Source organism: Hippocampus guttulatus, chromosome 2 (assembly GCF_054856545.1).
Source record: "Hippocampus guttulatus isolate MCC_2025c chromosome 2, RoL_Hgut_1.0, whole genome shotgun sequence".
Classification (NCBI taxonomy): Eukaryota; Metazoa; Chordata; class Actinopteri; order Syngnathiformes; family Syngnathidae; genus Hippocampus; species Hippocampus guttulatus.
Window position 1 is genome coordinate 20,139,336 of NC_141262.1, and position 10,354 is coordinate 20,149,689.

A 10,354-nucleotide genomic window follows, 5' to 3' on the forward strand; every position below is an offset into this window, starting at 1 on the left:
TATTGTATTCTTCAAGAGAATGCACTGCTTCTTCGCTCCCTAACCACAACAAGATGCACTTTGATACCCCCAACAGGCTACTGGTGGAACTGCAGGCGGCCTTATTTCCCCCAAAAGACAGTGGAGCTACTGTAGGGGTAGCTCGGATGCCACCGAATGCAGGTTTTGTGTTTCCAAAGCTTGCATTTTTATTTAAATAAATAAACCATTATTCTTAATTTATTATTTGCAAATTTCTCCATTGCGAGACAAAGGTTTTCTTATCTTTTCTTATTTGTTAGTTATCATTTGTGATTATTATTGTGTTTTACCTTACATTTTTATTTGTTTCAGTTGTGGTGGGTTTTTTAAGTACTCTGTTAATAGTGTGGAGTTAATTTGAGCAAGGTGCTTAGGATGCAAATAAAACCAACAAAAATATCAATATTAATATGAGTCATAAAATCAATCATGACATTAATGAATTTCATTAGAAATTACAAAAGGTACACCCTGCGAAGCACAAATTAAGTTGGGTTTAAACCCAAACATATTGCAAAATGCTCGTGAGCAGAGCAACAGGAGGTTACCTCCTCATCAATTTCAAAGTATTTCCCCACTAGTGGCACGTCGGCTCCCTCTAGTGGCGGGTGGGGAAAAACAGTTCGGTTGTATTTAACTTCAGAGTTCAACATTGTCACATTTAATCTTTTACGACTGTTTTCAACAATTAGGTGGGTTCAATTTTTACGTATGTGCAGTGTATTTAAATGTAATCAGTACTGAGGTACCGTCTTTTTATTTACCTGTATTTAAGCACGTTGTTAATGCTGAAACTGGCGAGCAATGATAATACATTTACTTGCCAGCCTTATTACATACTGTCTTTAAATGTTGTTCATTTTGCTACATGAGACTACATGTCTAATTTAAGACCTGTTGAATCAAGAGCAATTGCGTGCTTCAAGTGTAGGCGCTTTTAGACGAAACACGATGTTCACCTTGGCCTTTCGAAAGAGTGAAATCGTGCTGATAGATTGTCATACCCCCTCGATGGGGGTACTAACCCAACAGTTTAATTTCCCTGTTCAATGGCGCCTGACAAACCAGACGTGGCCAATAAAAGTAAGCGGCAATTAGCTCTGCGCGGGTTTTTTTTGTGGGTTTTTTTTTTTTTTGTGCGCACATCTCAGCGCTGATCCGCTTGTAATCTTCTTATGGAAATGTCATCAAGAGCGCAAGATAGACAGACAGAGAAAACCAGCCAAGCCAGGCCAGGCCAGGGCTAGTAAGCCGGCCTTTGGCTAATGAGGGGCCTCAGTGCGGCTAATTTGCTCATTAAGCGACACCGGACCACCAGCGAAGTGCGGATGACGTCACCATCGGGCGGGGGGTGCCCTCGCAGTCCGCCCGAATAAAAACCGCAGCAAATATCGCCCACATTACATTCAAACAAATCTTCGATTGCGTTTGGGAAAAGAGAACAGGCACGATTGCCGTTGGTTGTAGGAGGTCCCAAACGAAGCTGGAATGTTGCTTGAATTAAACGCCACTGAAGAGGACAAAAAGGGGGAAATGAAATCTTGAATGGCGTCAATGGCAACAAAGTGCACGCGTGTGCATTTCAAGTCACACAGCACACATATGTCACATCAAGGAACGATGGATGTTCATTTGATTCAACAGATTTGGATTTTATTTTAATACAAAAATAATTGCGTTGAAAAAAAACACCCGCAGGTTTGCTTGTACGTTATAGCTATTTTTAAAGTCTATTTGTTGATGAATGTATTTGTTAATTTATTAAACCTTTCTAGCCAGTTTTGAATTTCGCCTAAAGAAATGTGAATTTGAAGGGTTTACCATGACTTCATTTTAGTCAACAACATAGAAAAATAAAGCAGCTCTATGTGTTTTTTTTCTGTGTGTAGATATTATGTATTTTATAAATGCATATCATTTTGAACTTTTCAATTCAGGCCTGTTTTTGATCTCAATTTTAACTGGGTGCATATCAAATATTTAAATAGTCATCATAATTGTTTATATTTTAATAAAGAGGGTGGATCTTAGTCTTGTAATTTTTCAAAATTGTATTTTTATGGATTTTTGAAAGACATCCCCACTTTTCTTTGTAAACGTTGATGTATTTTACTCTTTTTCAAACATGGTAGTCTTTTTTATTTATTTGATTTTTGGGCCAATTTTAATCTCAATTACACTTTCATATGACAAGAAAAATTTTAAATAAAAACCAAGATGGTCTATGTACGTAAATAGGCTGGAATCTTACATTGCTGTCATTTTATTTCAAGTTTTATTTTTGTGTCTTTTTTCCCAGTCCCACTTTTCTTTGTTACATTTATTTTGATCTTTTTTTGCAATTGTTTCACCTCAGTTTCTCCTGGTTTGATAATCCTAATAATTACGTTTATCTTTTTTTTTTCTCGAGAGCTATTTACTTTTCAACACGCCCTAATAACATGCATGCTAAATCTATAATCCAAACTCTCCACCGCACAATAAACAGCATGAATTGAACACGCCCCATCACCAGCACCACCCGGGAAGTTTTTGTTGTTTGTTTGAGGCCGGCGACTCCATACAAGAAAAAGTCATTAAGCAATAATGACATTTCAATGACAGCGCATCAGCGGGCCAACAATGGAATGTGTCTCATTGAGATCTGCATTATATTTTTTTTCCATCGGGAGGGGAAAAAGGAGCAGCATGGATGCAAATGAAGTTGCAGTTCACGCACGCTCTACTGTTCTCTAAAGTGCTCGCTGTAGTTGAAGGGAGCAGGTGGAAAAAAAAGTAATAATATCTATATTTTTCCCCCACGGCTCATTTGGTGCGAGAAAAGCCAGCATGTCATCATCACCTCTTTAGTTCACTAAGCGTGTTGCTGGTGTTAATTTGATTTATTCACTTATTCCAGCCTCAGCCGTTGCGATCGAGAGCACGCGCGCGCACGCGCGCACACACACACACACACACACACACACACACATACACACACACACACACACACACACACACACACACACGACCAGGAAAATTGGTTAATAACGTGTGCCCACCCTCTACGTCATCAAGACGTGTTAAGAGTCACTGATGCACTAAATAAAGAATTAAACGGAGATAACATGAAATACATTTCAATAGAAGGAAACCGGATGATTTGATTTTAGATCATTCAAGAGGGGTAGGGTACTTTTAAAATATTGCAAAATGTCATTTCCTCAGTAACATGCCTCATTTTTGCCCCCGCCCCCCCCAAAAAAAATTATCAAATACAGTGATTCAGAAAGTCATTATAGAAAAATAACACTTAGATGCACAAATAGTCTTATTTGCCCCCAAAATATGAAAATCCATAGAGAGAGAGAGAGAGAGATCCAGGGCTACTAGTGCCTTCTTGTTGGACCTAGTAGTGTTACTACTACAGTAGTTTAATTTAATCATGTACTACAAGACAAAACAGTGGCACTAGTAACATTACTTGTATATACTGTACTGTATATGAGTCACTCTAGTACAGCACTGAGTGGGTGGCCGGGGGGGGGGGGGTTTACCAGTGCATGGATCTTAAATTGGGCATCAGGGTTTACTAGTGTGCTTTAATTGGGTACAAGTAGGCTAATTTTACTCGAACAGAGGTGGAAAGAAAATAAAACGCCACTACAACAGACAGTCATTCTACAAAGTAGTGCGCTGAATCGTTTTACTTGTGGGGGCAAAGAGTGTACTTGTAAATGGACCTTAAGATGGATATCAAGGACATGCTAAAACAAATAGAATGAATATATCAGGTGCATAGTGTGCTAATAAAAGGTGCTGCTGGTGTAATGAGGCTAAAAAGCAGACGAGAGGATATCAGCGCAGGCATTCCTTCATGATTATTTTTGCTCCTCAAGGTCTTTTCCGAGACAATTGGCTGTGGCCAGATTTGGAGAAAGGCTCGCATTCAAACATTTGCTAGATGGCGCGTTAAATGGAAAAATAAAACATTGAAATGACACGGCCGCAGTGGATTGGCTGGCGATGAGGCAGAAATTGAGGCGCGATGTGCTTATGCTTCTGAGGCCCCGAGTTGCACTCTCGTTTCGCAAACAATAAGGCACCTTTTTGTGTTTGTGCACGGGGGCGCAATCCATAATTCTACTTTATGGGTTTCTTTACGGGTTACTTTCGAAAGTCAAGCATAAGACTTTCGTGAAATGTTTCACCGGACCTTGGGTCCAGGATTTTAAAAAAAAAATCATGTTCTGCTTTTTTTCTTTAGCTTTTTGCACAAAAAAAGAAGCAGCAGCTCCAACCCGTCAGAGAAGAACACGAGGAAAATATAAACCATATGCGGTAATGGTTGGGTGGGGATCTTCAAGATACTGACAACTGTCTGCCTTCCCACCACATTTGCACAGTTTTTATTTTATTTTTTGCAGAACATGCACCTGTTGGCCTTTGAAGGCCATTGGGAGCAAATCTCAAAACAGTTAGAGTCCATGAAATAATAAATGCATACTCATGGGGGACTTTGAAATAGTCCCGTGAACTGTCTGTGTTCCACCGTTGGTAATGAGGGATCGTAAAACACCCTAAGAGCCCATGTGAGGTATTTGTGTATTTTACAACAGTTCCCGCATAAACTTACACCTGTTATGTTCAAACTGCATCAACTGACTAGCCAGTGCCCTGCTCTTCCTGATGTGCCCACCCTGGCCACCTGGGGGCAGTATAACATACGGATACGTACATACTGTTCATTTTAGACACTTCAACTCCTCTCAGCTTATCAGTGCAGCACTAACATTAGTTGATCTTCGCAAAGGATAAAGAATATATGACTGCGAGTACAGTTATATTGTCTGTATACACATTTGCTGCACCATCATGACTTCTGAGTTTTTCATTTTAGCAAATTTATTATGATAGGTGGTGTTTGTTTTTCCCAATCACAACGGGCACCAGATGCAATCTGATGAAAAAAAAAGATGAGCATCCACAGGATTTGAAGTGAAAGCAAGCAGGCGTCTGCCAGTGAATGACACTATCAAGCACCTCTCGACGACAATCAGTTTCAAAACCATTACGGACTAATTACGCCGCTCATTATTTCCTGTGTATCTTTTGAATCGTTGCCATGTTCACTTTCTCCCCCAAAACAAAAGGAACTTTCTGCCTTTTTTTTACGCTTCTTGTTTGGAAGAAAGTGCCAAGTTGGCATTTTCTCCTGTGGCCTCAGGCAAAGCAGCCCTTCTTTTGTTTTAGCCCATAATTGAGATCCCACTAATCTCGCCTCATTTTTTTATTTAAAAAAATTAAACAGAGTCTTTGTCAAATTCATTAGTTTAAGATAATATTGTCAAAATGCACAATTAATGTGCAGTGCAACTTTAATTCATTAATTAAGCTCAGCTTTTGGGGGGGGGGGGTGACCATGATTAATGCCACTCCGTTGTTATCTGCACTCTCCTCTAAAATGATGATGTGATGTTTTCCACTCAGATTGCGGGACAATGTTGGCCTTTTGGGGAACTCCAAACTGGGTTAGCTTGTTAATTAAAGGGGATAATTTATTAACACCCTCCCCCACCCCCAATAAAGAAACAAACAAGCTTTATAAATCACATTGTGCCTTGATGTGAAATGGAGCCGAAATGACAAACGTGTGTTGCATGCCAGCCAAGGCTCTTGATGAAGCCGATAGCGCCCATCCATTTTGGCCCCAGTCAAAGTCTCATTAAAAAAGGGAGGTCTAATTTAATTAAGAGTTAGCCATCGCCCTCTAAACATATTAATTACCTTGAGCGTGGCGAGATGAGCGCGCCGATTATGGCACATTTCATTAGAGCTAAGCGGCTTGCGGGAGGTGGGCCGTGTTGACATGATAATGGATGGCCTGGGAGGAAACTGGTAACCTTGTGCCCGCTTGAGCCGCGAAAGGTGAGCTGGAGGACGACACGGGTGCCCGAGGATGTCCCAGATGTTGGATTTGAACTTAAAGTGGAAGTTGAGACCAAAATGTTCTTCGCGATAATATGTTCCATGTGCCACACTCGTTTAAACGCGGTATTCATATGAATATGTTTATGGGATAAGAATGAAGGAAAATACATTTTCAGCCATCAAAGGAGGCTGATATTTTATGCAGCACCACCCCCTGCCATCGACAGAAATTGACGTCAAAGTGCCCATGGGTACACATTGCGAGCATCATGTGATCAAACCTTGAAACAGGCGAGGCAATACATTTGCCATGTTAGCCCGAGGGAGAAGAAATAAAAATGGCCCATTTTAAATACTGTTACAAAACAACAGTGGTGTGGAACAAAACATAGATACTTCGTATTTACATTGAAACAGTTCCAAAAAGACAAAGCTTGAACGTGTGCATGTGCAAAACACAGCTAAAAGCTGCTCTTATAGGTGAAAACCTTCCGCATCAAGTCATCGACAAACAATGTTTGGTATAAATATCATATAAAATATACTCTATATAGCCTATGCATCAATGGAAATGAACACAATCTTACTCGTGTTCAAAAAAATACAAAAATAAACACAAAGATGGCAGTAACATGGTGGAACACATTTGAGCACTGTATATATTGGTTTTCAATGTTTAAAAATTCAAAGAATCTAAATTAGTGACACATTCGTTGCAAACAACATAATTGTGTTATTGTTAAAAAAATAAAAAAAAATCTCCGGGTTGACCATTTAATTTGTCTCGCTCTGATATGCTCCAACCACTGTTTCAAACTATTTTATTTGAACACTGCCATGTTTACATCTGTTTTGATGCCATAAATGAATTACTGAAATCTTGTGTCACACTTTCCAGTCTGATCACTTCCCCAAATTAACAGGCGCCATCATCGTGTTTCTTTCCATAGAAAGCGGCAAAGCAAAGAAGACCAAACTCCCCTCACCCGAAATGCACCCCCGCCCTTTTTTGTTTAACTTCTCCTCCCCCTGCAGCTAGAAAAGTGAGCCCACTCACCAAACAGTGACTGGTTGCCTGTCAGCTGCCTTTCCCGCCGTTAGGACACACCTTCCAGGACCGGAAGAAAAAAGCGCAGGCATCCACAGCCCACAAGGCCGACCGGGCGGAGGGTTGCCGCCGCCCGCCGCCGTCGTCGTTGTGGCAGCTTCTGGGTCTGCAGGGAGAAGAAGAGAAGAGGCGTCAGGTCCCCGCACTGGTGTGCAGCTGAGCCCCTGCCGCCGCTTTGGGAACCATCTCATTCAGTCAAGATTGCTTCATACAAAAGTTGACAATGCACCAGTCAAGGCCATTGTTGACATTCAACATTTTTTAAATAGCTGAACAGAATAGACAACATGGCAGCCTGTAAAACTTGGCCAGGGGAAAGTGACCCGGAGCTTTCCGAGGCTCGACCGGGCTGCGTGTGAAAAGAGCGCTATTGTGTTACTCCGTGAATAAAAAATAAAAATAAAAGTGTGAAAGGGCTCGAAAAATAGAGTGTTAGTCATTTTTGTCATTCGTGTTTAAGTCTAGGACTGACATTTCCAGTCTCCCTATAAATGCATTTTACCGTATTCAAATTTATCATGACCGTTTCAGAGTCAATTAGCAACCTTTATTGGTGAAAGTCGGTACTGCAGGCAAGCAGCGTCAAAAAGTTTTTTAATTTTTTTAAAAACTTTTGAAGACATGCTGAGTTTGGGAACTTGATGCACTTTTGGTTACAATTTTCAAACCAGGATGTCTATTTTCCAAGGTTCAAAAAAATTTTTTTTTTAAAAAGGACAACTTCAAAATTCTCCAAGGTTGAAAAGTTTTTTTTTTATTTACATTTTCATGCCAATATTTTCCCTCTTGCTACAAATGAATGTCTCGGAGTACTATTAATCGTATTGGTATTGGCCTTGGAAAAAATAAAAATAAAAACATCTTGGCCTATCTCTAAAGATGGTTATGTGAAGATGGTGGCGTCTGCAATAAAACTCCAGCCTTCACTCAAACACCAGCGCAAACATTCTCGCCAGCTGGACGGTTGGCAGAAACAGGAGACACGAGGCAGCCTTGAAGTTGGAGATGTGTAATTATGACGATTGGGCAGAAATTACATCTGCGGGAAAGGAAGGCCGGCCCGGCATAATCTCATAGGTGTGTCAGCACTTGGTTGAGGAACGGGAGGGGGAATGAGTGTGTGTGTGTGGGAGGGCGGGGGGCAAAATACACCTGAGGCGTTCTTCTTGGAAACCCAACATGGGCGCCACCCATCACATGCCATTAGCCACCATTAAAGCTCTAATTTTACTCTAGCATTACACACCACTACCTGCATCACCCCCCCCCCCCATCCCTTCGCTCTTGAACCACCCACTACCACCCCTCGTATTTCCATTCCTCCTCCTTGGTAGAGCCTGGTGGGAAAACGACATTCAATCCTATTCAGGATCAATCAGCAAATGACAGCTCTCTGCCACTCAGATTTCCGGAAGGGAAGAAAAAAAATAGTGCATTGGTCCTTCTTGAACCCGAGCCTCTCAAGCATTTACATGAGCACGATTTACGTAATCCGTGTTGCACTCATTTTGAGTCACCGACCCGATTCCTGTGAGGGGCTACCAGTTTGAGACACAAATGACCAATTTGCTTGAATGACCATGTTATTACAGACAATTGATGGATGATGTTCATATTTGTATTTTTTTCAAACATCACATTTTCATTATAATGATGACAAGAATACAGCATGTAATTTGAGTAATATATTTTGGAATATTCTTGAATCCACCAACAGGTGGATTTTTTTCTGAAACGTCAAAGCTATAAATTACAACATAGGGTCAATCCATGTTGCATAAGTTTTTATAGGTCAAGGTTAAAAACAGAAAACGAAAAATATGTCAAAATCCTGATGTAAAAGTAAACACATTTTTGGAAATCAGGGTCAAAAACACATTTAGGGAGGCAAAACGCCGTCTCTGATATCAACAGTGATTTATTAAGTTCAAGACAAATAAATATCAGTACGTAATCCTCTTTCTTTGTATCTCTGCAAAAATTTACATTTTCAAATGATCACCTAAACTCCTAGGAAATCACAATGCCCTGCCATGGTGACCCATTTAGGAAATTTCCTCGACTATTGTTGAAGCTCGATTTAGACGTTTACTTTCCCTCGAGTTGGTAAATGAACATGTTTATTTATTTTTATTTCAGTAGGTTCAATTATTTATTGTAAATAATAAAGTACATGAATAGTTGTACACAATTGCTTATTTTATTGTAATTTAATTAATATAATTAAAAAGACATGTTTCTGCTTTAATAATGAGTATACATTATTTTTCATAAATGACCAAAAAAACTCAAACATTTGTCCATTGTTTTCATTGTACTAAATAACCAGGTCATCAATTTCTAATTCCATTAATTATAAAAAGCAAAATTTTAAAATAGCATGTTTTGATGTGATCATTATAATTGTGAACATGCAGTACAAAAAAAACAAACTTTTTTTAATTTAAAAAATACTGTGATTTAACATTGTAACTTTTTCTCATTACATTTTCATGCAGGCCATGTTTAAGTACATTTTTTGGGCTAATACAAAAGGTGCAGCGAACCATAAATGGTCCCCGGACCTGAATTTGTACACCCTGGCAGAATGTTTAGTACCCATCTTTGAAAATATTGTTTGTTTGTTTGTTTGTTTATTGAACATAAAACATATATACAGTAATAATTTGACAGAAAATAAGGTAGATAAAAAAAGTAAAAAGAAAGAAATCAATCTTCATTCAACACAGTTATTATGTTCAAGGGAGTAGGAAGAAGTAAAAAACTTATCTAGTCCTACCCCGTTATGTGATTGTATCTAATAAATCATTTTTATATCAATCAGAAAAGTAAGAAGAAAGAAGTCTCCATTAAGGCTCATACTTTACCCTTAACCGTGATATTTTTACAACTTTTGGTTTGTATCGGGATTATATACTTCCACACCCTGACACTCTTGTGTCAATTTTCTCTTAAATTCATAATGGATATTTATATACCTTTCTCTATTTATCAACTTAGTTCTGATTTATCATTATATTTAATGTTTTGAATTTATCATTTTAACTCTGATTGATGTAGGTTGTTTGTACTATTTTTTTGAATTTGTTTTTTAACTCAGCAAGCGATTTACTCATTTTCAGGTCCGTTTCGAGATTATTCCACAGATTAACACCTTTGATAGATACGCTTCTTTGCTTGATGTTTGTTCTTGTTTTGAGTTTTTTGAATAAGTTGGTACCTCTTAAATCATAGCTGCTTTCTCGAATTTCGAAAAACTTCTGAATGTTTTGGCAGAGCAGGTTATTGTGTGCTTTGTACATTAATTGGGCGATT

General features: G+C 39.0%; 1 long non-coding RNA gene across 2 annotated transcripts in view; it reads right to left on the reverse strand.

Moving 5' to 3' along the window:
• Positions 1 to 7,180, reverse strand: part of LOC147208843 (uncharacterized) — a 79,066-nt gene extending 71,886 nt beyond the window's left edge. For both annotated transcript variants that reach the window (XR_015098213.1, XR_015098207.1), the window contains exon 1: positions 6,989 to 7,180. This is a non-coding gene — a long non-coding RNA (uncharacterized LOC147208843). The remainder of the gene's footprint in view (positions 1 to 6,988) is intronic.
• Positions 7,181 to 10,354: the final 3,174 nt, after the last annotated feature.